This window comes from Lytechinus variegatus, chromosome 7, assembly GCF_018143015.1.
Source record: "Lytechinus variegatus isolate NC3 chromosome 7, Lvar_3.0, whole genome shotgun sequence".
Classification (NCBI taxonomy): domain Eukaryota; kingdom Metazoa; phylum Echinodermata; class Echinoidea; order Temnopleuroida; family Toxopneustidae; genus Lytechinus; species Lytechinus variegatus.
In genome coordinates this window covers 41,358,776-41,383,926 of record NC_054746.1, presented here as the reverse complement: position 1 = coordinate 41,383,926, position 25,151 = coordinate 41,358,776, and the positions used below count along the sequence as shown (strand labels likewise).

The 25,151-nt window shown below is 33.3% G+C and overlaps 1 long non-coding RNA gene across 2 annotated transcripts in view; it reads right to left on the bottom strand.

Annotated features, from left to right (window-relative positions):
- Positions 1 to 246: 246 nt before the first annotated feature.
- Positions 247 to 25,151, bottom strand: part of LOC121419319 — a 28,528-nt gene continuing 3,623 nt past the window's right edge. Inside the window, exons 2-4 of one of the 2 annotated variants that reach the window (XR_005970579.1) lie at positions 14,748 to 14,927; positions 12,643 to 13,166; positions 247 to 550 (exon numbers count right to left, since the gene is read on the bottom strand). This is a non-coding gene — a long non-coding RNA (uncharacterized LOC121419319). The remainder of the gene's footprint in view (positions 551 to 12,642; positions 13,167 to 14,747; positions 14,928 to 25,151) is intronic. The other variant, XR_005970578.1, reaches the window with a different exon arrangement.

Below are 25,151 nucleotides of genomic sequence, written 5' to 3'. Positions count from 1 at the left end.
TAGTATAATAAAATACTTTATTGGTATAGGTTAATTAACAATCATATTCATGATAAGAGGAAATTTACTTACCTTAAAACCGCTTTTGAATTTTTCCCCTTTTTAATTTCATTATCGTTTTTAGTGTCATATATTATTTCATTCTTCAGTCAATATTCAATACTATCATCCTGTTCATTTAAAATTGTTAAACTTTTATTTTATCTTCATCTTTTTTCGCCTTGCACATTTCTTTCTTTTTTAAAAATCTTTTTGTTTCAAGAACTTTGGAGTATTTATCATTAAAGAACGAATTAATTTTTAGGACACTTCGTGAATAAGTATACTGAAAATTAAATAAGCAAATTACTTTTAGAATCCACGGAATTCGATATTGTTAACTATCGTTTGGAGGAGAATATGACAAAGATTCCAACCATGAAGTGTATACTAGTAGTCTATCTACCGTTTGCTTGACAAGATTGAGCCCGAAGCTAACCGCTCCGTCGAAGGCCGCCACTCGCTCGAATTCCGCGTGCCTCCAGAAGAATGTCGCGACGCCAATTCCAATCTGTGCAAAGGAAATACAAGACATGAGGGAAAAGATAGTTCATTAACAATAGGTAGACTGATGACTTGAATTGATAACATATTCATTTAATACCGGTACTTTTTAATAGTTTTGATATAATAAGTGTTTAATCAGTTCTCGTTGTTCAAATATTTGTTGCCTAGACTGATAACATTTCCATGGCCATTACGATAGCAGAAATTAAAGATGCTAATAATTAAAAGTATTTTACTATTGCAGGGCGTTGAGAAGGAGATAAATCAAGACTCTTGTTACAGCTAAGGAATTAATAAATACAGCGTCGTATTGATATGAGTTAGAAATTCAAAAATATGGTTTAATGTACTGAAACGAATAAGTATATTTTTTGCATATTTTCCAATTAAATCTTTTTAAGCATTAACACACAAAAAACACATTTTCAACTGATAAAATACAAATTGTTTATTGTTTATCTGCGATCATTTTATCGGAGAATGGACCAAAAGTCTACATTTTCATGATCATGATTTTAAAACATCAATTAATAGTATGAAACTTTCATAACTGATGATAACAGGTTTTTGTGATTTTACAGAAATGATTTAATGTCTGATTATGAATCTCGTATGTTGACAAAAAGATATAAGAAAGAAAATGACTCAATTGGGCGTTTTCAGAGGAAGTTAAAAATGCTCCCATTTTCATCAAAATGAACTTTTACACATCTGGCGCACTTTTTGCATAGTCACTCAGCCATTTACAAATAGGAATTTTTATTTTTTTATGAATTCAAGTTCACCGTCAAAATAGGGAAAGTGGTCAGATGATTAAACCGTTCAAATTGAGTCTGACCTTCGAGCGGACTTCTCCGATTTCATCTAATCCATCAAAAATTCGTTTATGCCTTAGATCAAACACTGCACTCTCTCCGTCTCTCACCTATGTCGATTTTTTTACCCCAATTACCAAAAATTCGTTAACGCCCTATTGCCGCTCTTTTGTTCCCCAATCGTTTAAGGTGTCTGCAGGCTTCAACGCAGCTAACTCTCCGTGTAATGTATACCACCTAGCTCCAGCATCTGCAATATAGCGCCAATGCTCACTAAAATAGTATTCCTTCTCATGCATTGGTGGAACTACCTCGGCGTGAAATTATTTCACAATTAACAGTATTTTTTTAATTCCCATAGCAATTTATTTGAGAACAATGAGCACAATCAACCAACGGAGGACCTAATACTCTTGTGGCTGAAAAGAAAAGAAAGACTATAAAACGAGGGCGAAAACATTTGTCGGGTTTTCATTTCCGCGTTTCAGCTCCAGTGAATATTCGTGACTTAACAAAAAGGATTAATTCTAGGGGAAATAAATATTAATTCAATTTAAAGATATTTGTTATTTTGCTATGTAATCTACTTCACCTTAAGCAATATTACTGTTTTCGTTTGGCTGGATGAAATCACTTAACCTGTAATTCTTTAAAAATAATCACTAGTGTTTATGGTTTTCATTATTAAGGGAAGGATGAGTCTCCCACGTTTTTAATTTTATCTTAATAGTTGAAAATGATTGGATATAATGAATAAGATTTCAAAAAACAAGTATGCTATCAGTCGTATATTACTTATGAAGATAGTTCCTATAAATGTAATTTTATTGTTCTAGTATAGGATACGTTTAAATGCAAATGTATATGAATATGCAACATGGTGAAGAGGAAATTTTCCGTGGCTCTTCTGTAATAAAACATTATTTTCATAGTTTGTTAAGAGATGTATTTCTTAATATTTCAGTTCCAATAAAAGAAATTCTGAAAAATCAAACCCTATATGCAATATGTGATAGAACAAAAATACTTAACTTTTTTAATACGATATAGCCAAAGATAACTGTTGCAAATGCTATATATCTAAAATATAATACTACAGCTAAATCAGAAGAAGAAACTGTGAAAAATATTAATTCAACCTTTATTTTGGGATTATGCTGTAACATTGGTTGGGAATGACATTACTTAATGACAAAGAAGTACATGTTTATTTGTTTATAGTCTTATACATTTTTTATGTATTTGCAATGATAGGTCAAGTCTAATTTGACAACATGTTGATTTGGCTAAATAATTAATAGATCGAACAAGCATAACGCTAATCATTTGATTAGAATAAGACCTAACACACTAATTTTCGTTGATTTTTCTCAAGACAGATAAGAGTAAATGAGAGAATCGTGCACCTCTATCACACTCATTTTTTCATTATTTTTTGTAGATTTGACAGGAACGAAATTCTTTATTGAATCACATTATACTTACAGCAATGAAAATTCAATGTAATTCCAGAGGGATCATTTTCATGCTTGTAATGCAAAAAGAATTCTTTGATATCATGTAACAGAATATAAAATGAATAGTATGTGTAAATCGGTTCCCTCCTTTGCAAACCGTCTATATCCTTTATGATAATCATATAAAATTGTTCATAGCTAATTATCTATAATCTTTCGAGGTTGAATTAACCCATGATAATCATGCAGGATGAAAGCACTGAATCGGAGTTTCTGTTTGAACCTTTTCTATAATAATAGGGCCTAGGCAATACTTCGCTACAGTGAAACGTGAAGACAGCTCATACAGTTTGACTGCATGTATACTTGATGTGATGGCGCTGTCCAGTATAAAAATCTGACCGGAAACCTACTTTCTGATGCTAGAATGAATAATGCGGATAGAGACGCCATCTGACCCCTAAAAAAAACATTTCGGGTGGTTTGTATGTATCTACGAATTATGCCACTTTTGATACACTCTAAACTATCTATCCATATAAGAAGAATTTTGTCAGAAGGTCACTTAATATAGTTTCTATCAAAATATGGAATGTTTCTTGCAAAAAAAATTATCTTATATTCATGATATTCAAAAAGATGTTTGAGTAATTTGTCAATTGAAAGAGATGTTGATCAGACAATATACCTCTTCAATTTGAGAAGATTGACTCACAGTGTAAAATTCACTGACATGGAATTAAAATTCTAAATCAATGGTACTTGTTTTGTTTTTGTTTTGTCATTTCATTTTCTGTTTCAGTTTCGTTTTATTTCACATCTGTTTAATAATATACAAAAATACAAATAAAATGCTTACAACAAAACAGGTATTGAGAAATATTTCGGATTAATAATCATAATATCGTAAACATTGATAGAGAAACTACTTTCCGATTCCTCTATTCTTCGTTTGTTAGCTTCTTAAACCATAAAATTTGTTTTAAAGTACTTTATCAATTCATTATATTTACATGAGTTATTTTATGACAGAATTTCTGATACACTGTATAATGGACACGGAATTCTCACATATTTTTTCTGACAATTACTTCATATATTATATAATTACTAACTCCATATTATTTCCCTGCAAAATACAATTTTGACAACTGTTCAGTTAAGTTGCAATTTAGTGACATTGCATTCATTTCACTTACTTTGTTGGGAACCTATCACTTCAATTCTATACATAACACATATGTTCTTAGGTTTTCTCGTTAACTCATAACAATGTCATATTACTTTTATCTAAATGTATTATGTACAAATTTTTTTTTTTTGCTTGGGCACAGGTAAAGCAAGGGAAATCCTGCAATGGTTGTGACTACTGTTAATATGGCCTAAAAGCCAACATAATACCATGTTTGCCCCTGACCACTGACCATGGTGGAGTCCAAATAGCTTTGTCACTGAGTCCTATGATGTAATTTAAAATCCATGATATATATTAAATTTATCATGAACATGTGGTCTGTCTGACTCTGTGTGTGCGCGCATGGGTGTGTGTGTGCGTGAGAGAGAGAGTGTGGGTGCGTGAGCGGCTTGTGTGTTTTCTTTTGTTTGACCAAACAAATTTATATGTTTTGGGAAATTTATCATAATTTTATTCGAGTAAAATTTAAGAATTCAACTGACTCGCCATTCCTAGCCTTACACATAAACACACACACCCTCCCTCCCACCATATTCACCCACAAACACCCTCACACACAGTCCTTGTTCTTTCACCCCCCCCCCCCCCTGCTCCCTTTCTCTCCTCTTTTCTATATATTTATCGCTTTACCTCTAAACTTATTAAAAGTTCCCTATGTACTTTTTACTAGGAGGAAAAAATGGGAATATTATTAAAATCTTAAGCATCTCTAAATGGATCCCCATATCGAAACAGTAGTCTATATGAGGGCTAGGTGAGGGTGGTCGCCACTGCTTGACGTGGAGACCTTGGACCGAAAAGACTCGACAAGGATGCTCATATCCTGTTCAAACAGTCTCAACGTTTACGTAGCCATCCAAAAATTGCCACTTTTCTCAAATTAAGCCCTCATGTTCTGAAAGCGAATAGATCTTAGATGAGAAGCTCCGGTATGGTTTTATGACACTTTAGTGAGTGATAATGAGCATAACAAGTACGTGTTTCAACACCCAATGAAACACACAGGAAAATAACCAAACCTATTACAGAAAATTCACGAATCGTTTGCAGCATTGGAAAGGACGTACATGTACATGTATATGAATTAAAAGTATCGCTTTGTTTTAGTGATGGAGTGTAATCAGAATTTTATAAGTTTTCATCATAGCAAGGCACAATATTAAAGGGGAAGCTATCCCTGACAATTTTAATATTGAAAAGATAGGGGAAAATATTTTGCTGAATGTTTGAGAAAAATACATCAAATAATAAAAAAAAAAGTTATTACAATTTTGATTATGCGATATGTGACGTAATATGCGAGCAGCTTTCCCATATACTAGTATATCAAATGGTGAAAAAATCAATAAAATGTCATTTTGTCAGAAAATTTAAAAAGTTTTTTTCTGTACATTTAGTATATTGATAGACAAATCATTTCACACCCGTTTCTAAAAAAAGAAAACAAACATAACTGTCACAACTGCACAACCCTCTATGAAAAAAAAAGAAATTTATGCATTTTATAATACATAACATGGGACAGCTGCTCGTTTATGACGTCACATATCAAAAATTTAGAATTCTAATTATTTCTTTAATCTTTCATGGATTTTCCTCAAACCTTCACCAATATTTTTAAATGATTTTTGCTATTTTGACAACAAATTCTTCTTCAGTGTGAACTTCTCCTTTAACTCCAAAAGCCAAGCCTTACATTTTGATCAACCGTTCTAGTTTTCTAAAGATGCATTGTAGTTGGTTCTTACAATTTAAAAACGTTTAACATGTATTCTCAGCTACAAAACAACAAAATTCAAATACTAGTAATTGATAATGGCGACGTAAATTTACTTTGATTACACTGCAGTAACTGCATTGAGTTTCCATATTATTTTGGTTTCTGTTATACTCTTGTATAAAAGCGTTGAGGGCGCGGGGTAAGTCTCCGGCTCCATTTTCTGGGACCCCCCCCCCCCTTCCCCCCACAACACAACGGAAAACATGAAGGGAAAGGGGCAAAGAGATCAAAGTAAAGAAGTAATAACTCTAGAAAGATTATTCTGATAAACAATCAAACTAGATACCATTTCGAAAACCGCCAATAGCGTAGAAGGGTGAGCCGTCAGAGCTGGCCCACGATTGATGCAAAAGGTGCTTGTTATACCCACAAGACACCCTTGCGGATATCTCAAAATATGAGAGATCTGTTTCTTTTTCTAAATATTAATTTTGAGTAGCGAACATTAATATCATTGAAATATACCAGCCAGATATTGCCTCGTTATTAAGATAGATGACGCTTCTCACTCATTTTTTTACCAATGACCCCTTGAAATATTGATACATGTAAAATAGTTCTATGAAATGCTTATATCAGTCAATTTGAAATTCTGCAATCGGAATGAATTGTATTTACTCATTTTGTGGCTATTCGTGCCCCCGCTCTAAAATGGAGTAATTTAAATTTGGAGATTGGGAAGAATGGGCAATACCTATGGATGTTGACCCAACGCTCTGTCTGTTAATTTCTATTGTAAACAGGTTTGAGGGGTGAGTGGGTTCAATTCTCAATCATGACTTGGCAATATAACCAGTTCCACACAAAAAACATGTAGTTATTCCCGATCTCAACGAACATGTTGAACTACCCCAATATGGGAGTGGAGAGCTCCTCGACATTTTCTAGGTTACACAAGTAATCATAAACTTACTCGATATTCGTTGCTCCGATTCGGATTTAAGTCGAACGAGGTGAATCGTAATGATCGGTTGATTTGAAGGATCCAGCCACGACACTTTGTATTCATTATAATTATATCACTGGGTACAATACTGAAGTATTTTGTCTATAAGATTCACATATTTCTAGTCCCAATGGATAGGGTTACCCGAATCAAAGTTATTACCGACCCATAATGGTCAATGTCGGTCCCTTTTAGGCTTTCGTGGAGGACCATTTGGATTGCCCAAATCAAGAGTGGTCAAATATTGCCATTGAATGCAATGAAACTCGTACGGCTGCTGGATGGTGAAACCTAGTTTACAGTCATGAAGATCTTTTTTTAAAAAATCAGGAAGTCTGTTTCTATGTTGCAGTGTTCTCAACTACTGAAAGATTCTAAAACATTTGATCTCAATCAGTGCTATACTATTGGCCTATTTTTTTTAAAAACGATTTATGCTACTTTTATTGTTTTTTTTTACGAACTATCTCAGATTTCATAATCAAGCTATCTGAGACACAAATGAAATAATTAAAGATTGAAAGAGAGGGATGCAAAAAAATTAAAGTAAACAAAATCAATTTGAGACATGACTTACTTTTCATATCCACACATACGTATAATTTTTTTATGGCTAATTATCTTAGATTAATATGACATGGCGTTTCATAAATCTGTCCATAAGTTTAACATATCTTTATGGCCCCTTCTGAAGAAAAATGATTGAGATTTTTAATCGCTTTCCCCAGTTTTAACAAAGATAAAGTAAATTTCATTTTAGACTAAGCAAACTTATCAATTTTACATTCAGATGCATGTTAATAACGTTAATTTTAATATTCGAAGAATGGATTTAAACTTCAGATGATATGGATGATAAAAATTACACTGATTGGAACACCTGAATTAGCACCCAAATGAACTATTCTTTTTAATCTTACGAGTAAACTTACAAATAGCTACATGAAACATAATCCTGATGGAAAGATTAAGTACCACTTTACTTCATCCTCATGTTTCCAAAGCAAAGTCTACAAAAATACATGACACGGGGCAAACACAACATATGCATTTATATTTATCAAATGTGAGTTAAGTTCAGATGCTGATACATAAGTGATATCAATTTTAAGTATCTGTTTATTTCAAAATTCAATACAATCGAGCTGAATACAAAAACAAATCTCATCTGTCTTTTTGTGGTTCTTTTTTTAAGAGCTTGACTAAAATGGACACTAGATTTGATCACACGATTTATTACAAAATAACTGTTCATTTATATCATCATTTTTATCGTAGGAGATAATTTTTAGATATGCTTTATCTGATTTAAACCATCCTTGATGGGAGGATGCGAATGTGTATAAAAACTTTCGAGTATGAATATCCCCCACCTTATTTCATTCAACTTTTAATTCATCAGAAGTCAAATGTTATAATCATACTGAATGTCAGTATGATCACAACAAAGTAAGTCTTCAATAGCCATCGAAGCTTTGGGATTGGCGTGAACTTCTTCTAATATAATGATAAGAGATTCGCATCTACATGATTTACACAGACACTACCTTTTATTTGAAACTAAGTTTTATACTGGATGTTTACTTTAGTCACTGTACTTTTGTAAGGATTTTGTTATAATTGAGTTGATTCGAGTGAGTACAACATAGACATTTCAATCTGTGGTACTGACGCCACGGGTATATCGGGCGTCTCGTTTGCCAGCATTTACCCCGCCTTCTTCTTACGGTGTCCTGTCAATGATATTTCGCTAGAATATGTCACGACTTTCTTGTAGTGATTAAGCTTTCATGTAATAATAATGTTACAGATGCGAATTGTTGAGGAAAAAATGAAGAAGGAAAAAGGTGAACCCGGCAGGGACAGTTGGAAAATTAATTGCTGTGAGGAAACCATATATCGGTATACCAATGATTTTATTACATCTACCATTTTTACCTTTGTCATTTTTTGCGTCCACCATTTTACCTCTGCAATTTGATATTATATGGTGTACAAGTCATGATCCTTTGTTTTATAATCATAAGAATTGTTATCTGTCATTGACAAAAAAAATCCACTAATACTTTGTTAAAAAATAATATTGTTTTATGAATGTCTCCATAGTTCTAGTTTTGACAAAGACAAATTAACTTTAAGGAAAAAATACTATCTGAGCAATAATGATTAAGATAACGAAATGATAAAATTTACCAAAATATAAGAAAATTAGTTTTTGAAAACCGAATAGTACAATTATTATCAAAATACAGGATACTGTAATAAACGTAATTATGTGATACAAAGTATCTATCTATCTATTCTTCTTTCTTTCTTTTTACTTCATTCCTTCCCTTTTTATTCATCCTTCATTTGTTTTGTTTGGTAAGGTCGAATGCTGTCCTTGAAAAGTGGAAATATGAGAAGGGTTTGATTAAACCTACTGAGTCAAGGTAAAAGAAACAGGCGCCGTCTGCTCGTGTAATTTTACCTCTATCCTTTATTATGGTCTGCTACTCAAATTGAAAATGTATAAAGGAGAAAATTACACCAAGACGATATTCAAGCCCAAACTGTTTTTTCCACCAAAATCGGATGGAGGGGAGAAGAGGGGGGGTCTCTTATTTCAATCCGTCTTGTATGGAGTTTTAGACCGTGGCCATTTGGCTTGGGATTTGGGGGATGGTGTGGAACCGTTGATCGGACGCGCTTAGAGCACGCCTGGCCTTTTATTTCGAGGCTTGACTCCATGTTCAGAGAAATCCCGAGATGGTTGGGAGTGCATGGCTTTCGATGCTACCCAACCTCTTTCTCAAATCTTTCTCTCTTGAAAAAAAAGAATGAGTGAAGAGTTGGGAAAGAATGAGAAGGATGAATTAAGACTGAAGAAAAGAATATGGTAGCTAAATGAAGGAAAACTAAATCAAATTTAAAGGGAATGTTAGAGACAGACGGTGAGAAAGATAGAGAATGGTGAGAGAGGGAAATTTGTAACGTTGGCTCAGATATATAGCGAAATAAAACGTGAAATAGAAACATTAGAGAAGAAAGTTGTGTATAAGGTATACATGCATGAAGAATGCAAAAGGAAGAGTTAAAGAAGATTATCGAGGGGAAATGAAGTCAAGTATTGAAGGTACCGGTATTACGTTATAAGCGAGTATGACATGATTCGAGAATAAAAAACGCATTGTGGCATATACTATGAGAGGGAGAGAGAGATGGGGATGGGGATGTGGAACGGTTTTGAAAGTGTGTGAGGGGGAGGGAACTGACGATGCAAGAATCACAATCAGATGGTCATTTTTACATTTTCGTACTAAGTTTCGGGAAAAAAGCGGTGAGGGCACTGAAGCCCCCCCCCCCCCCCGTTTTCGCTGCACCTGAAAGAGAGGGGGAGAAGGAGAGGGGTAAACAGAAGAGAGAAAAGGGGGACGGATAAGTAAGAGGAAGGAACATAAGAGCATGCAGAGAGATAAAGAGAAATGTAAGCAAGGGAATAAAGTGAGAGAGTTTGAAGTGACGGTGGCGGGGGGGGGGTAGTTGTTCACCTTGGCAATCAAGCTCCAAGGTCGTTCGATTGGGGCCAAGGGGACGACGAATGAGAGCTTGAACAAACATGGCCGACGTAGGGTAAGAAACCCCAAGGTCGGGTCTACATGATCGACACTAGATGCTAAGGGCTTACAAGCACAAGGCATCATGGGTACACAACACCTTCTCCCAACAGAAACCCACTCAATAGAAACACGCAATCAATTCCTTTCGTCACACGATCACATTTCAAAACCATTTCCAGGTTTTCTTCTAGATATAGTTTGACGCTTTTTCTCTCTCTCTCTCTCTTTCTCATCATCGCTTTTCCCTCCCTCATCTCCCGTTTTTATTTCCTATTTCTCTCTCTGTCTCCATCTTCATCCTGTCTTTATCTTTATCCATCATCAACTACCTGTCAGTTATAAGATTGACAGCTCTCTTTGTATGAATTCACGTCATCATTCATACATATTCATAAAGGTCGTGCTTCCTGCAAGGTCATCCTAGAAACCGGTAGTGATATGGTAACACTGTCAGGTCTGCAGTTATGATTCTCGTTCAAATGGGAAAACTGTGAGACGCAGTATAATTCGACGACGCAATTTATCATGAGATTGAAATTTGAACTAATTTATACAAATTGGTTGCATTTATAAATGCAGCATAAAATATTATACTGTTTTTCACTGATATAGGGTGTAATAACTTGACTGTGAAAAATAGACCAAAGTTTCTTTTTTCGCCTATTTTGACAGTCAAAATATGTAATATGTCAGATCACTTAGTTTGTGGATACTTATTTTGAAATAAGATTTCAAACGGTTAGATGTCTATGAGCCGCTGTGCAGTAGTTTACCATCTTAAGTAGATCGCAATATACAATGTTTAAAAATATGAAAGGCTTCCTATGAGAACAGGTTCAAGAAAAGAATTTAATATCTTCGAACATTTTGAGAGGTTAATTTCTTGTTTGCATTAAAAAAACAATATTACATTATTTCAATCCTGTCTATCTTAGGTTTATATTCTATCAAGAATAATATGTACCATATTAATCATAGACATGTATGTTTAAAACTTGAAACGGAATAATACGAATCAATCTGAAGCAGATTTTTTTCTTAATTTATTACAGATAATGATGATGATTTGCTGGACCCGACACAGCATTTGTATAGCACCATATATCTGTCAAAGACATTCAAAGATAATGAAATGTACAAAGTTATAAAAGCTGAAGCAACCATAAATCAGTGATGATGTGCAGCCGATACAGCGTATTAAGCAGGAGAGTATAATACTGTAAGTATTAATAAGTTGTAGAAGCGCACTTCGATCATTATGTGTACAATGTTGTCTATTTTAAAAAGAATCTACCATCTACTTATCTATCAAACTAAATCTGCAAAAATCATTGAAAATAGATTCTGGATGCTAAAAATGCCCCTATGATTCTAATGTCTACATAATATCATCAATATCTTATATTCAAATGCAGATTATTACAATTAAACAATAATGATTGTAAAGATTCCTATTTCATTAACAGAAAATTAAAATGAAAGTTAGCATTTTCTTAAATTGATATATTGCAAAAAATTATACTTCGCTAGAATGTAGCATTAAATTGTTGTTTTTAATTAACAATCGACTTGACAAATCCGAAACACTTCCAAATATGTAGATGGATATTGAATACAGTTTCAACTTCTGCATATATTATGTTGATTACATTAGAAAATCACCCTAAAACATGGGGTAACAAATCCAAAGTGATTTGATATATAGAGATCTTTTGCAGGGCAGAGAGATAGGTCTGTGTCAGTGGTTGCTACCGAGTATTGTAATAGACAGTGACAAGCTTTTTGCCGTGAAAAATATTGCTGAGTAGATCAACGATCAAATTTGAAACGGCCAAAATATGGAGCTATAGATAATTTTAATCATTATTGGTGACATTCGGGAAATGAACTATTATGCAAATTTTTACATAAAACACATTACCAACATTTTAATAATTTTCTTCATGAAACGATTTAAGTCCGTATACCTGTATAACAAAAACTAAGCAGTTATGTAAGTATGGGATTGAATCTGTTTCAAATGCAATGATTCGGATAATATTACCACCATCAGAGATTTTTTTGGGGGGGCGTTCAGTTGCAAAGTAAAAATGAATCTTTGCATTTTTTTTCATTTCGTTCATATTCTTAGTTTAAAGAATTATTAGGTGCACGATCCTATGCCCTGCTTTTAAAACCAGGATTTATTTATTATAAAAAATAATTTTAAAAAGTTTAATGCAGGAAGAAAACGATGTGGAACCCATCTTTTTCTTTTCTTGTCGGGTGTTAATTTATTTGTAAATGAAATCAATGAATGCATACCTCATATTTTTAGATTTCCTTAGAAAGTCATTCAAGGCACCGACAGATATTTTGATGGGAACACTGAGGTCGGATGCGTGTATGTTGAGATGGCTATAGGTAAGAGTCGGATCTTCTTCTGCCTTAGAAATCAGTACTACTGAAGAATTCTAGATCAGTTAGCAAAGTGTCTCATACCGACTCGAGCTGTTGTCCAAAATCATTATGATGTTTGCAAAATTCTTGGTCGTGCTATTTACTTCCAAAACAAGTGACAGGCATAATTATCTGTCTTCAAATTGACTAACAGCGCCTGAATGTGTTTGCAAGTCCAACACGTAACGGACACGGTATATTTGCCGTCAGCCTATTGACTAAGTGTACAGTTAACCAGACCTTAAAATGCTTAGTCAGTTGGAAGAGTAGGTAGTACATAAATAATCAAATGAAAATATTAGGTTTTCAGTTTATGATGCGAGGACACTTTGCGCCCTGAAGAAGTCACAGTCAACATCTTAATGAGCTTTTGATTGTGATGGATTTCACTGTGAATAATACAGAACGACAGTTGTATCCGGACTCTTGCTCAGGTGACAGTAAGAGTACCAATATCGAACCCGGTCCTGGGCCCGGTCCTACAATGTGGTTCATGGGGGATGGGGTGGGTGAATTGTTTATATTTACTATTCGAAAAAGGAACTATTCACAATTCTATGTCTGGTATTCAAAACGATGACCAGAACAATTATCAAGCAATATTCATTCGAGTGATTTTATACTCTCTTTATTTACGGAGTAAGAATGTTCATCTGTAAAATTGTACCCGATTTATATTACTTTGTATTATGTTTGAATGGAAATCAAATAAAGAATTGAATTCATTTGAATGAAATGTTGCCCGGATATCCTCGTCACACCGAATCTGAACCGGATAACCCTGTCCCAAATAGTTCCCAAACAATTCGTTTTCGTTACCGTTTTTGTCTGGTGTTAACATTGTGTTCAGAATTGTTGAAGAATTGTTTCCATATGATTTTTATCATTGTTACTCTTCTGGAAAAGAGATAAATTAGAAAAAAAATCGTATAGGCTTATATATAGGTCTACTATCTTGCTTCCAAAGACATCCCCTGAAAGTAATAATTAAATACATTTCTTAGATTATTGATGAATGCTATTTAGCATTGTTCTAGTCCTCTTATTTTGTTTCACACTGACTGCTTGTGAATTTTATGGGTATGATAATCATGTTTCAAAGTGTATATGTTTATATAATGTCAGGCATAATGTGTTTCGGGGAATTCAGTAGTATTAATAACATAAAATATTATTATATTCTTGAAGTCTAGATTACCAATTTCATCCATTTATCATTACAACCCAACGATCTTCTTGCTTGTGATAGACTGATTGTTTAAAAGGTGTTATTTTGGTTAACATACCATTCAATGAAATCTATCGGCACATCTCAATATGTTCATCATAAAGAAATAAGATTAGGGCCTACAGCAACATTCTATTTATTGATTGATATAAACATTGACCAACTATATAAGTTAGATTGTATAGTTATCTTCAGTTAACCCGGCTTAAGTCGAGTAATTCAATTTTAATTTGTATGATTTTTTTTTATTTGATATTTCACCATGATAGCAATTACAAATTTCGTTGTAATTAGTTTTGTATATACTAAATATCCTTTTTTTCTTTCTCATTCCAACTCGTTTATTAGGGGCCACTTGTATATCATATGGTATACATATTGAAATTTCGACAGACACTATAACATGTATCAAGTTACCGAAAGGTTAAAATAAGAATACATTGTAATTTTATCTGCGTGTTCACCATGTTTACCAAATGAAGACCCGTATATTGCATGTTTAGTCACCACTTTCAGAAAAAAATCATATAGATAAAAGAAAGAATGGAAGCCTTAATACTATAGCAAGACTCTACTTTATTAAAATATGAATAATCCCTACTAAGAATAGATTTGCAATGTAACTAATAATCCAAGAATTAGATGTTGTTATTTGGTACGTTCTTGTGCCGAATAAAAAAAAAGAATCCAGCGAATTTTCATGATATTAATGAATCATAATTGAAGTATAGACATTTCATACCGCTTGGTCACTCACTGTAGAATCATCATCTAGATTCAAAGATGTAGCCTCATGTCAAAATCATGGTCTGGACTTGACTGGCAGATGTATGGTGGCCTCAAAGAAGCACGAATAAAAGTAATGCGACACTTTAACGACACGGTCAGTCATATTGGTCTGCCTATGGTCGCCGTCGCAGGCCTACAGTAAGAAAAATGAGAAAATGAAAAGAAATAGGGAATAATAAAGTGAAAGTAGAAGGCATGATGTTCTTTAATTATGGTAGGTCTCCGAATTTCATTTGGATTTCTTTCTGGAGGTGATAGACAGATAATTGTGTCTCTAATTGCCGTGTCAAAAGTAGAGCTCTAAAGTGTTGAACGCTACGTGACAGGGACTCAATGTTGTGCCTTTTCAAACGGAAAGGTCATCTCAGGAACACAATTTCACCGATAGTCAATTACACCGCCTTACCTCATGTAAGTTAGTTAAGAGGGACGCAGTCTTATTCGCCGCCATTTGCCAACGCCTAGCATTTTCTCTCCTTCCTCTTAGCGTAGCACCATTTTTAGTACTGCTCTTTGTATCTCGCCATCTTGCAGTATTTGCACACTTTATTTGTCGTCTTTTGACTGAAATGGAATTACAAGATGGGACTGAAATCTCATTTCCTCATCTCAATCTAAGAAATGTCCAAGTCTACGTCGTTCTAAAACGAAATAAAGTGACTTGGGTAGGCTGGTGATGTAAGCACATTATCCAGACCAATCGGCGACGAAAACGAGAAAATAAAAAGGAAAATGCGGAAGCAACTAGCTATATAGTCAAGATTTAACTATGTCCAAATCATATTGGAGACTTCACCGAGCAGTCAGAAATATGAAAAAAATATTTTTAAGGATTTACATTTTCAGAAAAACAAGTGGAGCACCTCTGGCAGTCTCGCCTGCATTAAGCGATTTAATATAGCAGCAGTGCTGACTCTGAAAGTGATTATGAAATAATAACAAAAAAACATTCATATAATATGCTACTACCTTCATTGACCCTAAATAACATTTGACCTTGATCAAGTGACCTACGACTTGTGCAATATAAGCAATTATACTGGATTACCCCAATGTCCACATTTCATTCATTAACTAAGTTATGATAGAATGTCAACAATTATCTACAACATGGCCAAAGTTCATCGACCTTAAATGACCTTCGACCTTGGTCATGTGACCGAAAACTCACACAGGATGTTCACCGATACTTGATTACTCTTATATTCGAGTTTTATGAACTAAATCCATAAACTTTCAAAGTTACAATGTTAATTCAACAAATAACCTCAACATCGCAAAAGTTCATTGACCCTAAATGACCTGTGACCTTGACCATGTGACCTGAAATTTGCACAAGATGTTTAATGATACTTGATTACTCTTATGTGTAAGTTTTACTTTCTAAGTAATGATGACATTTCAAAAAGTTAACCTTAGGTTAAGATTTTGATGTTGAATCCCCAACATGGTCCAAGTTTACTGACCCTAAATGTCATTTGACCTTGGTCAAGTGACCTGAAATTCAGGCAGGATGTTCTGTAATACCTGATTACCCCTATGTCTAAGTTTCATGAACTTGGTCTACATACTTTCTAAGTTATGATGCCATTTCAAAAACTTTACCTTATGTTAGGGTTCGATGTTGACGTCGTCGCCGTCGGAAAAGCGGCGCCTATACAGTGCGTATCAAAAAAAAGTTTACACTTTGAAAAAGCTCTGGGAATTAAAAAATATACATCATGTGGGTAATTTTTTCACATATAATTATGGGTTAGGGTCTCATCTATCCAATGAAAGTAAAAGTTTTGACAGAATGTTACACTTGAATGAGCACTGTCCATTTTTGTAAAGCTCGCAGAAATCTGTTTGCGCAGAAATGCTAGTTTTCATGCAGAGTCAAGGGGAAAGGGCGAAATCAAACTTACCCTGCGATACATTTTTCCTACATTTCCCTTGCACTTTTAGTCAATTAAGATAAAACAGATACATTCAAGCATTTTTAAACAAATCTTGCCACCCAAATTGAAATTTCAACACTTAGTAAGCACAAGTTTTACCCTTTATGTTCAAGTTGGATCTAAGGACATAACTAAATCTGAACAAAACTTCATATCAGACATCTCCAGCATTTTTTCACTAAGTTTTTACTATTTAAAGTGGTTTGACATTTAAGTTTTCATATAATATTTGTTTCTCCACACTTTTCCCAAGCTTGAAAATGATTAACAAAATAAAAATCAAGCCTTATTCATTTTATGTAAATCACAGCTCAGTGTAAATAAAATACCGTCTTGATGGCCTTGGTGTGTGGGGGAGTGGGGCGGGGCGCAATGCACTTTTCGAAGTGTATTGGGCAAGGAAACAAGTTAAAAGAGGTCAAAGATATCTTCAAACCAATTTTGCTTGCTAAATTATACGTGTTCTTCATAATAAAGGTTTACTTTTATTCGCATAGCTATTTCAAAGTTCTGCGCAAATCATTTTTCACTAACTTTTCAAAAATAAGTGGTGCTCACTAAAGCGGAAATATTTTTCAATAGTTATATCGTCATTTGTTTAAATGGATCTGTACCAATGATAAAATGTGGAAAAATCTTCAGGATATTACAAATGTATAATTTTACAGGATTTCTTCAAAGTGTAAACTTTTTTTGATACGCACTGTATAGTCTCGCTCTGCTATGCAGGCGAGACAAAAATGAAGAGAATCTTCGGAATGTCGGAATGTTTGCAATCTGCTTCATAATTCATGTTGTATTTAAAAAAAAATCCATCTCTAAGTATTATAGAGTTAACATGCCACTTTCTTATGTTTCCCATGAATGTAAATAAAAATGACATTAATTGCCGTGTTACTGTTAATAAACCTGCTGTCAAAACACAACTTTCTCGTATATTTCTCCTAAATATCTCTGAGGGCGTCCTCCTTTTATTTTACAAAGCATTGTATTAATATAGTATAGTAAAGTATATATATTAAGTATTAAACTATTTTGACCATGTAGTCATGCCATGCATACAAAAGAGATATCTGTGCATATTTAGAGTATTGACGTTGTGAAGATAAGCGTTTGGTATAAAAACATTTGGTATGCATACTTGCTATCAAAATGGAAACAGAATTAAAGAATTGTACAAACATTCATTTTTAATATCCTAATTTTATTAATCTGTTTTTGCATTTGGCTCCTGACAGATAATGTCAGAGATCAGAAAGTGGTCGCTTTAGCCCGAAATGGGTTATAAGAGATTGACCTATTCATGTAGGGCTAAATGTGCACTATAAACCGCCAAATTATATTGATTATACATGTACATACAGTATATCCAATTGAAATCTCGTAATAATCACAATCAAAGAAATCGATTGTTCTACTGTAAACCGTCAAAAATGATTGTGGAAAATGTGTAGCAAGATGCTGGAATAATTTGTTATATATTAATATTTTTATGAAGCAATAATTGAATGGTTTTTCAGCTTTAAGGGTTACTCCACGCTGAAATTGATGTGATTTGAAAAGATAAAGAAAAGTGAGACAAAAAATGAAAATATTTCTTAAAATCGGACAAGGAATAACAAAGATATGACATTTTAAAGATTTGCATTATTTCGGTGAAACAGTCATGTGTATTTCCTCATGAATATTCAATGAGCAAATTGATGATGTCCCCACCTGTTCTTTTGTATTTTATCATATGACATTATATTTATTCCCAAGAACTAAAACACTTGGATTGACAATTGATTTAATGTAGATTTTTTTTATTGCTGCAACTTATTTTATCATAAGGGAGACATATCATTCAGATTCGTATGAAAAAATGAAATAATTATGATGTCATGTATTAATATAGGAAAAAGAAAAATGGGGATGTGACATCAGCTCACCTAATAAATATTCATGACGACGAGTATGTAACAGCTTTCATAAGATATTGCTAAACTAGAAAATTCAATAACGGTATTTGTTATCAGATTTGGATGTAATTTTGAGCATTTTGCTAGGTGCATCTTTTTGTATTTGATATGAATATTTTCAACCCAGAGTACCCCTATACGTGTTTATCTGCAGTAATTACGTGAAGATCAGGGCCGTAGTAAACTAGACGTACTTCGTCTTCAAATAACCGCGATTATTTTTTGGCTTTCTCTAAAGTGAAAACGTGGCATGCAGCAAACATATTGATTATACGTACATATTATAAAATACATACAGTTATATCATGATATACAGGCATCTTTCTAACAAGATAAAAATTTGAAATGCCAAGTATTCATCCGCGCTGGACTACTTTCATACATCCTTGGTCATTGGTGTTTTTTTCCCAACAAGGAAAAAAAATGCAAAATGCTTACGAATATGAAAAAGTAAGGGAGTGACTGGTCAGACAAAGAGGACGTTTATAACTATATTAATACTGAAATTGAAGAATCTGTTACCTACTTTGAATGGAGTTTCTATTAAAAAAATGCAATACAAGAGGTATGTTTGAAAGTTACAAAATGAGGGTTAGAGCAAGAAGACCCACTTCCCCAGCTACATCTACAGTCACCTTCTATATGAGTTTATTTTGTACCATATCATTCCAGTGCGTTCTTAATTATGTGACAATAATCTTACCATGATGAACTCTTAGTATGCTTGTTTAATTGTTATGCATATAAGATATATGATTTATGGCCTAGTCCAATAATTGCAATTCAATTCAGTCTGTTTCAAGGTAGGTTTTTTTTTAATATAAGTCTTCTCCAAATGGATGAATTATTGGTCAGCTGAAGAAGATTTTAAACTTTGAACATTTAATTATTTTTGAGAAACTAAAAAAAGGAGATGTTGAAAATCCTTAATGTGACGACACATGGGGGGACCAGAAAAAAAATAGAGAAACTTGAAATTATATCACAAAATTTATTTTCAGGAACTTAAAAAAGGTTTACTCAATTAGGTCAAATGGGAACATGCATTTTTATTGGGTAAAAAGATACCAAATATTTTGTAAATTTTACGCAATGTTGCGTTGAAATCTTCCCTTCAAACATGCATTGAGTCCAATATTGGAGGAAAAACTTACTCAGCAAACATGCATTTCTACCCAATATTGGGTGAATTTTTACTCTATGTTTTAAGAATGAAAAGATTCTGGGTATAATTCTGATTTGAAAAAAAAATACAATTTTTAATTTGATGTTCTTTAAAATTTGTAATATTCCTTTGAGATAAGAAATCGTTTAACCGTCACTAATATGTTATTGGGTCGAATAATTTACCTGCTATGATACACAAACACAAGCAAATGAATAATATAAACTTTCTACACTGTCCGACAAAAACATCCGGTTGACCTAAACAAAAACCTCCTATGTTTGTTAATTTTTATTTAACAATGTTATTGCCCGACTATTTTTATGTCGAGGAGGCCCGGATGATTTGGTTGGTAGAGTGCCATTCATACATGCCGGGGTCCCTAGTTCAAATATCGGTCAGAGCAGAGGCGTCGATCCTGGGGGGCTAGGGGGCGATCGCCCCACCAATGAAAATATTTGGGGGGCAAACATATCGTTTTGCCCCCCCCCCCAATAATTCCGCATGTGCAAAAAAATAAATATTATTGTAATGATACACAGAAATCAGCAGCGAGATTGAGATACACAACTCCTTTTTTATTTAAAATCGTGCTCAAAATGTCCGCTTTTCAAATTGGAATATAAACATTTTCAGCTCGCGCTTCGCGCTTGCATCATTTCTGTAGCAAAAACCCTTACTTTTCATGATTAAATAGATGAATAGAATGTCTCGTTTTCAGTCTTAACCCCCAAAAGAACTCCCGCTTCCATTTGCAATAATCTTTTGTTCTTTATCAAAAACGTCCATTAAACTCAATATTTCAGATCGAAATATCATAATTTTCAGCTCGCGCTTCGCGCTCGCATCTATTGTTTGTTTTTAGATACCTATCCTAATCATTTAGTACCAAAAATGCTTAGAATATCAAACTTTCAGGTCTCAGCTCGCTCTCGGCACTCGCATTATCTGTGTAGTGAGATATGTATTCTCCTCATGAGTTACTACAAACAGTTCTAAACAGGCACCTTTTTCCTGTTATCAGGTCAGTATTATACAAAATTTCAGCTCGCGCTTCGCGCTCTCATTAACTTGTGTGCGTGTGTATGTGAGTTTGTTTTGCCTTTGGAAAGTTCATTCATGATTTTTGCCCCCCCCCCCATCTGAAAAATGGATCGACGCCCCTGGGTCAGAGATCTGTAATTTTCTCACATTCTAGGGCATTCGTTCATATAACTATGAAATTATTCGTAATTCCATTAAACCAGAAGTTGGCAAGGTTTATAGGTTGTATCTTAATCAGTTCTTGTGATTATTAACCAACCATTTTAAGTTATATAATGTATACATGGCATATGAAAGAATGTCGGGGCTTCTTGTCTTTTTTTTTATTTCATTGATCCTTGCTAACCCATAATCTCGATATTTGTACCATGTTACATAATTTTATTTTTCAATTGAAATAACAAGAAGGTTGGTTCCTCTAGTGGAATATACTTGAAACCTTCCCCTAAATTATTCCCGTTAACGTTTTTTTTTGTATTTTTGAATTGCCTTGAAGTGTTCCTCATAAACGATCGTCAAACAATCATTCAGCCTGACCATGATGCGTAATATTTACATTCTTCGGATCCACAGAGAGCAATCTATATATTTGAGAATTATCTATATTCATCCCTTGGAGTGTGAATTGGCAAATGAACTCAGAATATCTAACTCTAAATAGAAACCAATCTGGTCCCCTTAATCTGTTCCTCTTATATTTTCCTAATCAATACTACAATTTGAAAGAAGAGAATAAAATCACCTGGCTTCCAAGTAACTAACTTCTCTTTATGGAATACGTGCGCTTATTGCCGATTTTCATCTCTCGTCTTTCTTTTTCAGTTTACAGTGATCGTATAGGCTTTACTTTTTTGGATTTTGGTTCTCAATTCGACATTGATTGATGACGATCGGGTGATGTGGACAAACAGTATAAGGGGTGAAGAATGGTTGGAAATATATCATGAGGATGGGGAGAGAACGACAGAGAAAAGGAGAGATAGGGGAAGGATTATTATGTAGATTGGTTGAAAATAGAAGGGCGAGAGATATAAAGAGAGAAGAGAGAGAGAGACATAGGGAAAGAAGAGAACAATGGGAGATGAGACGCCTACGTAATTTTCAAACAATTTCAACAATGAACCTAACATATTATGAGGATTTTTTATTTGATCTTTGAAACATTACATTTCCCTTCCTAAAAGAGCATCTGTAAAATCTGCAATTTGAATAAATGTTATGTTTACAGATACAATTGGTTTATCCCGAAAGATTACAGTAAAAAATGCAAGTCATATTCTTACTGAAATGTAATACCCATATAAAATATGTCATTGTGGAAATCACGATAGTCAGTGAACAATATGATCGAAATCATTGAGATGGCACATAATGATTATACTTCCTATAGATGTTTAATTATTCAGATGAACGAATCAATTGATTATTTGAAATGAAATACATAAATTAGTATCAAACTAAGCTCTCACACAAGATAAAGATAATAAAGATCGTACAATTTTTAAACTAAAACACATAAAAACACAATTTATTTATTTACAAGTTAAACATTCCTTAAAAGCCTCAGTTTGAAACAAAAATGTGATTTTTTTTACGTTTCAAAGGTGGTTTAAAATATAAGCATGCTGTTTGGGGACCTATAGTAATCATTTTCCTGTTATGTGTTGTAGAATGAAACAAATAATGAATAACAATAAGAGCGGTATATGTTGCGAGAATCAAAGACCATAAAATTATTGTGCGGATTAGGATATCTTAGCTTCGGTTATATCAATACAATATAAAAACACCAATTTATTACAATAAATTTATTGTAAACAAGGTTAGCTTTAAATTCTATATAGTTTGACAATGAGAGTTAGAAGTCAAGAAGCTATAATTACACGAGCATATTTACACCAATAGCGGATAGAGTATCATTTACATATATGTTTTTCGTTTTGAATTCTTCCGACATAGAATTCAACATCTTAATACCTTCGATACATTTGCAGATGATATTAAAGAAAATCTGTGCCCCAAGCGAAGCGGGAAAATGACATTTGAACGAATATGGAATAGTTGTCGTAAACAGTATTTTATCACAAGTCAGGTAAGACATAGTAACGGGCATTTGAAAGTAAATATGAATGATTACATCAAATACGTAAACATATTGATAATAAATCCTTGGAATAGAGCCCATTATATCAATGCAATCGAGTTTCCCCTGTAATTTAAAGAGGAATAAAAAAAACGAAAAATTCGAACGATAGGGAATAGTTTTCGTAAACAGCATCTCATCACAATTCACGTCATACGTTAATTTGGCTTGAAACATTTTTTTTGTAATTGCATCAAATAACAATAAGAATATAGATAATAGATAAAAATAATTACTTCAGAGTGCACACTAACGATAAAATGAAAATAACTAAGCACTGCGTTTTTGGCTTATACATTCGCAAAATGATAATTACAAAAATAGACTGCGTTATAATGTTTGCATCATTATTAGAATAAAGCAAAGAACAGACTAACGAAATAAGAAAAAAAATAATAAGATATAAAGAACTAAAAATAGAATTAAATAGAGAGGATATTAATTTGTTTATTTATAGTGTAAGCTATACAAATACTTTGGATACCAATCTCTTTATTCTGGGAAAACTCAGTGTTGTAAATTATTGGTAAAAGTATAATAATATTACTTTTTACCATTTTATTCTCTCTGTTTTTATAATCGATATGATACAGTTCACCATACTAACAATGAACGCAAAGATGATTAGTGTCGGGAATAATAAATTCAAATAATGATAATCATTTACAAGACGTGAACATTTTATATGTTAATTTGAGTACATTGTCAAATGAAATGCAATTCATAACAAGATCATTTATTATATACATCTATATTTTGCTTGATCATCATTTACTGCATGATATCCGCTACCGATCGTGAACATGATAATGATAAAATTTAAATTTATTAAGGCGAAAATAATTGTGTATATTTTTTTAAATCAGAAATTTATATTGTATAATATTCAAAATTGGTTGTCCCCCCCTTGAAAAAATACAAAATCCCTGGTGTTGATTTCAGTCGGAAGCTTACATCCATTCGCTGTAATTGTTTTGTGTCACATACGTTTCGAATATACTGTCTATTGAATATTCATTTAATTTATTATTAAAATGGTAAGAAAAATATCTCCACGTTTTTACTGCCACGATGTATACTGCTTTATCATTAATGATGAGCAAAATCAAGACATAGTTAATGTGAAAGCATTATACAAGACGGGATAAAATAATATGGTCATTCTATGTGTGGGAGGGTGTGAGAGGTAGTGTTTATAAGTGTCTTTTACTGCTCGTTTTCTGGTCCATATATTTTTTTTAGTTTGAAATATTAATAAAAAAAAGTAAACGATACACTTCAGATGAATTCAGGATATTGTTATTTCTATTTTATCTTCTTAATGAAGGATTCTTTTTTGTTTAATCAAACGTTCTGACGCATCAAAGCTCCGCGGAGAGCTGATAACGGTGTGTAACCTTGACTGCCAGCCGAAACGCCGGCGTAGGGGTTGTATGAGTTACCGGATTATTCATCTCTCGCATGTAACCACAGAATTCATTGTCATGATTGCAGACAGCCTTTGAAATAAACCAAAGCTTATAAATAGCTAGTAAATTCAAATGTTTAATGATGCTATATTGATTCGTCAATCAAGAGAGATTTATCTTTTTTTTTCTTCAATATATACAAAGAAAATATCACACATTTTGTATCATTTTTTATCTGGATATTTTACCTGCGGTTAAGTATACAGCACCTATTACAAATTTTCCACTTTCAATGTTCATTTCATCGGAATGTGTCATTGTTTTTACCTCTTCAAGTATGTGAATTAATGCACTCCAAAAATTATTTAACGAGCGATCTTATTGATGAGTAAACATGTCTACGAAATGAGTGGAAATCTGTAATCATTTAGACTGGCCAAAGGTCAGGTTTTACGGGACGTCAGTCTCCTTCCCAGCCAGAGTTCTTGGCCGATGACTCGCTCGTGATCCGCCTATGACACAAACATGCGGTTAATATTTGCTCAAAAACGCTTTGTGCCCTTAACGCACATTTTTTTATTAATTTCTTAGAATGGAATAAAATAAGGAAATAAATATTCTCTATATACTGGTTTCTGTTAATATTCGTTAAAAACGAGGTCTAAATGAATCCGGATGCAAAATGAAAAGCCAAT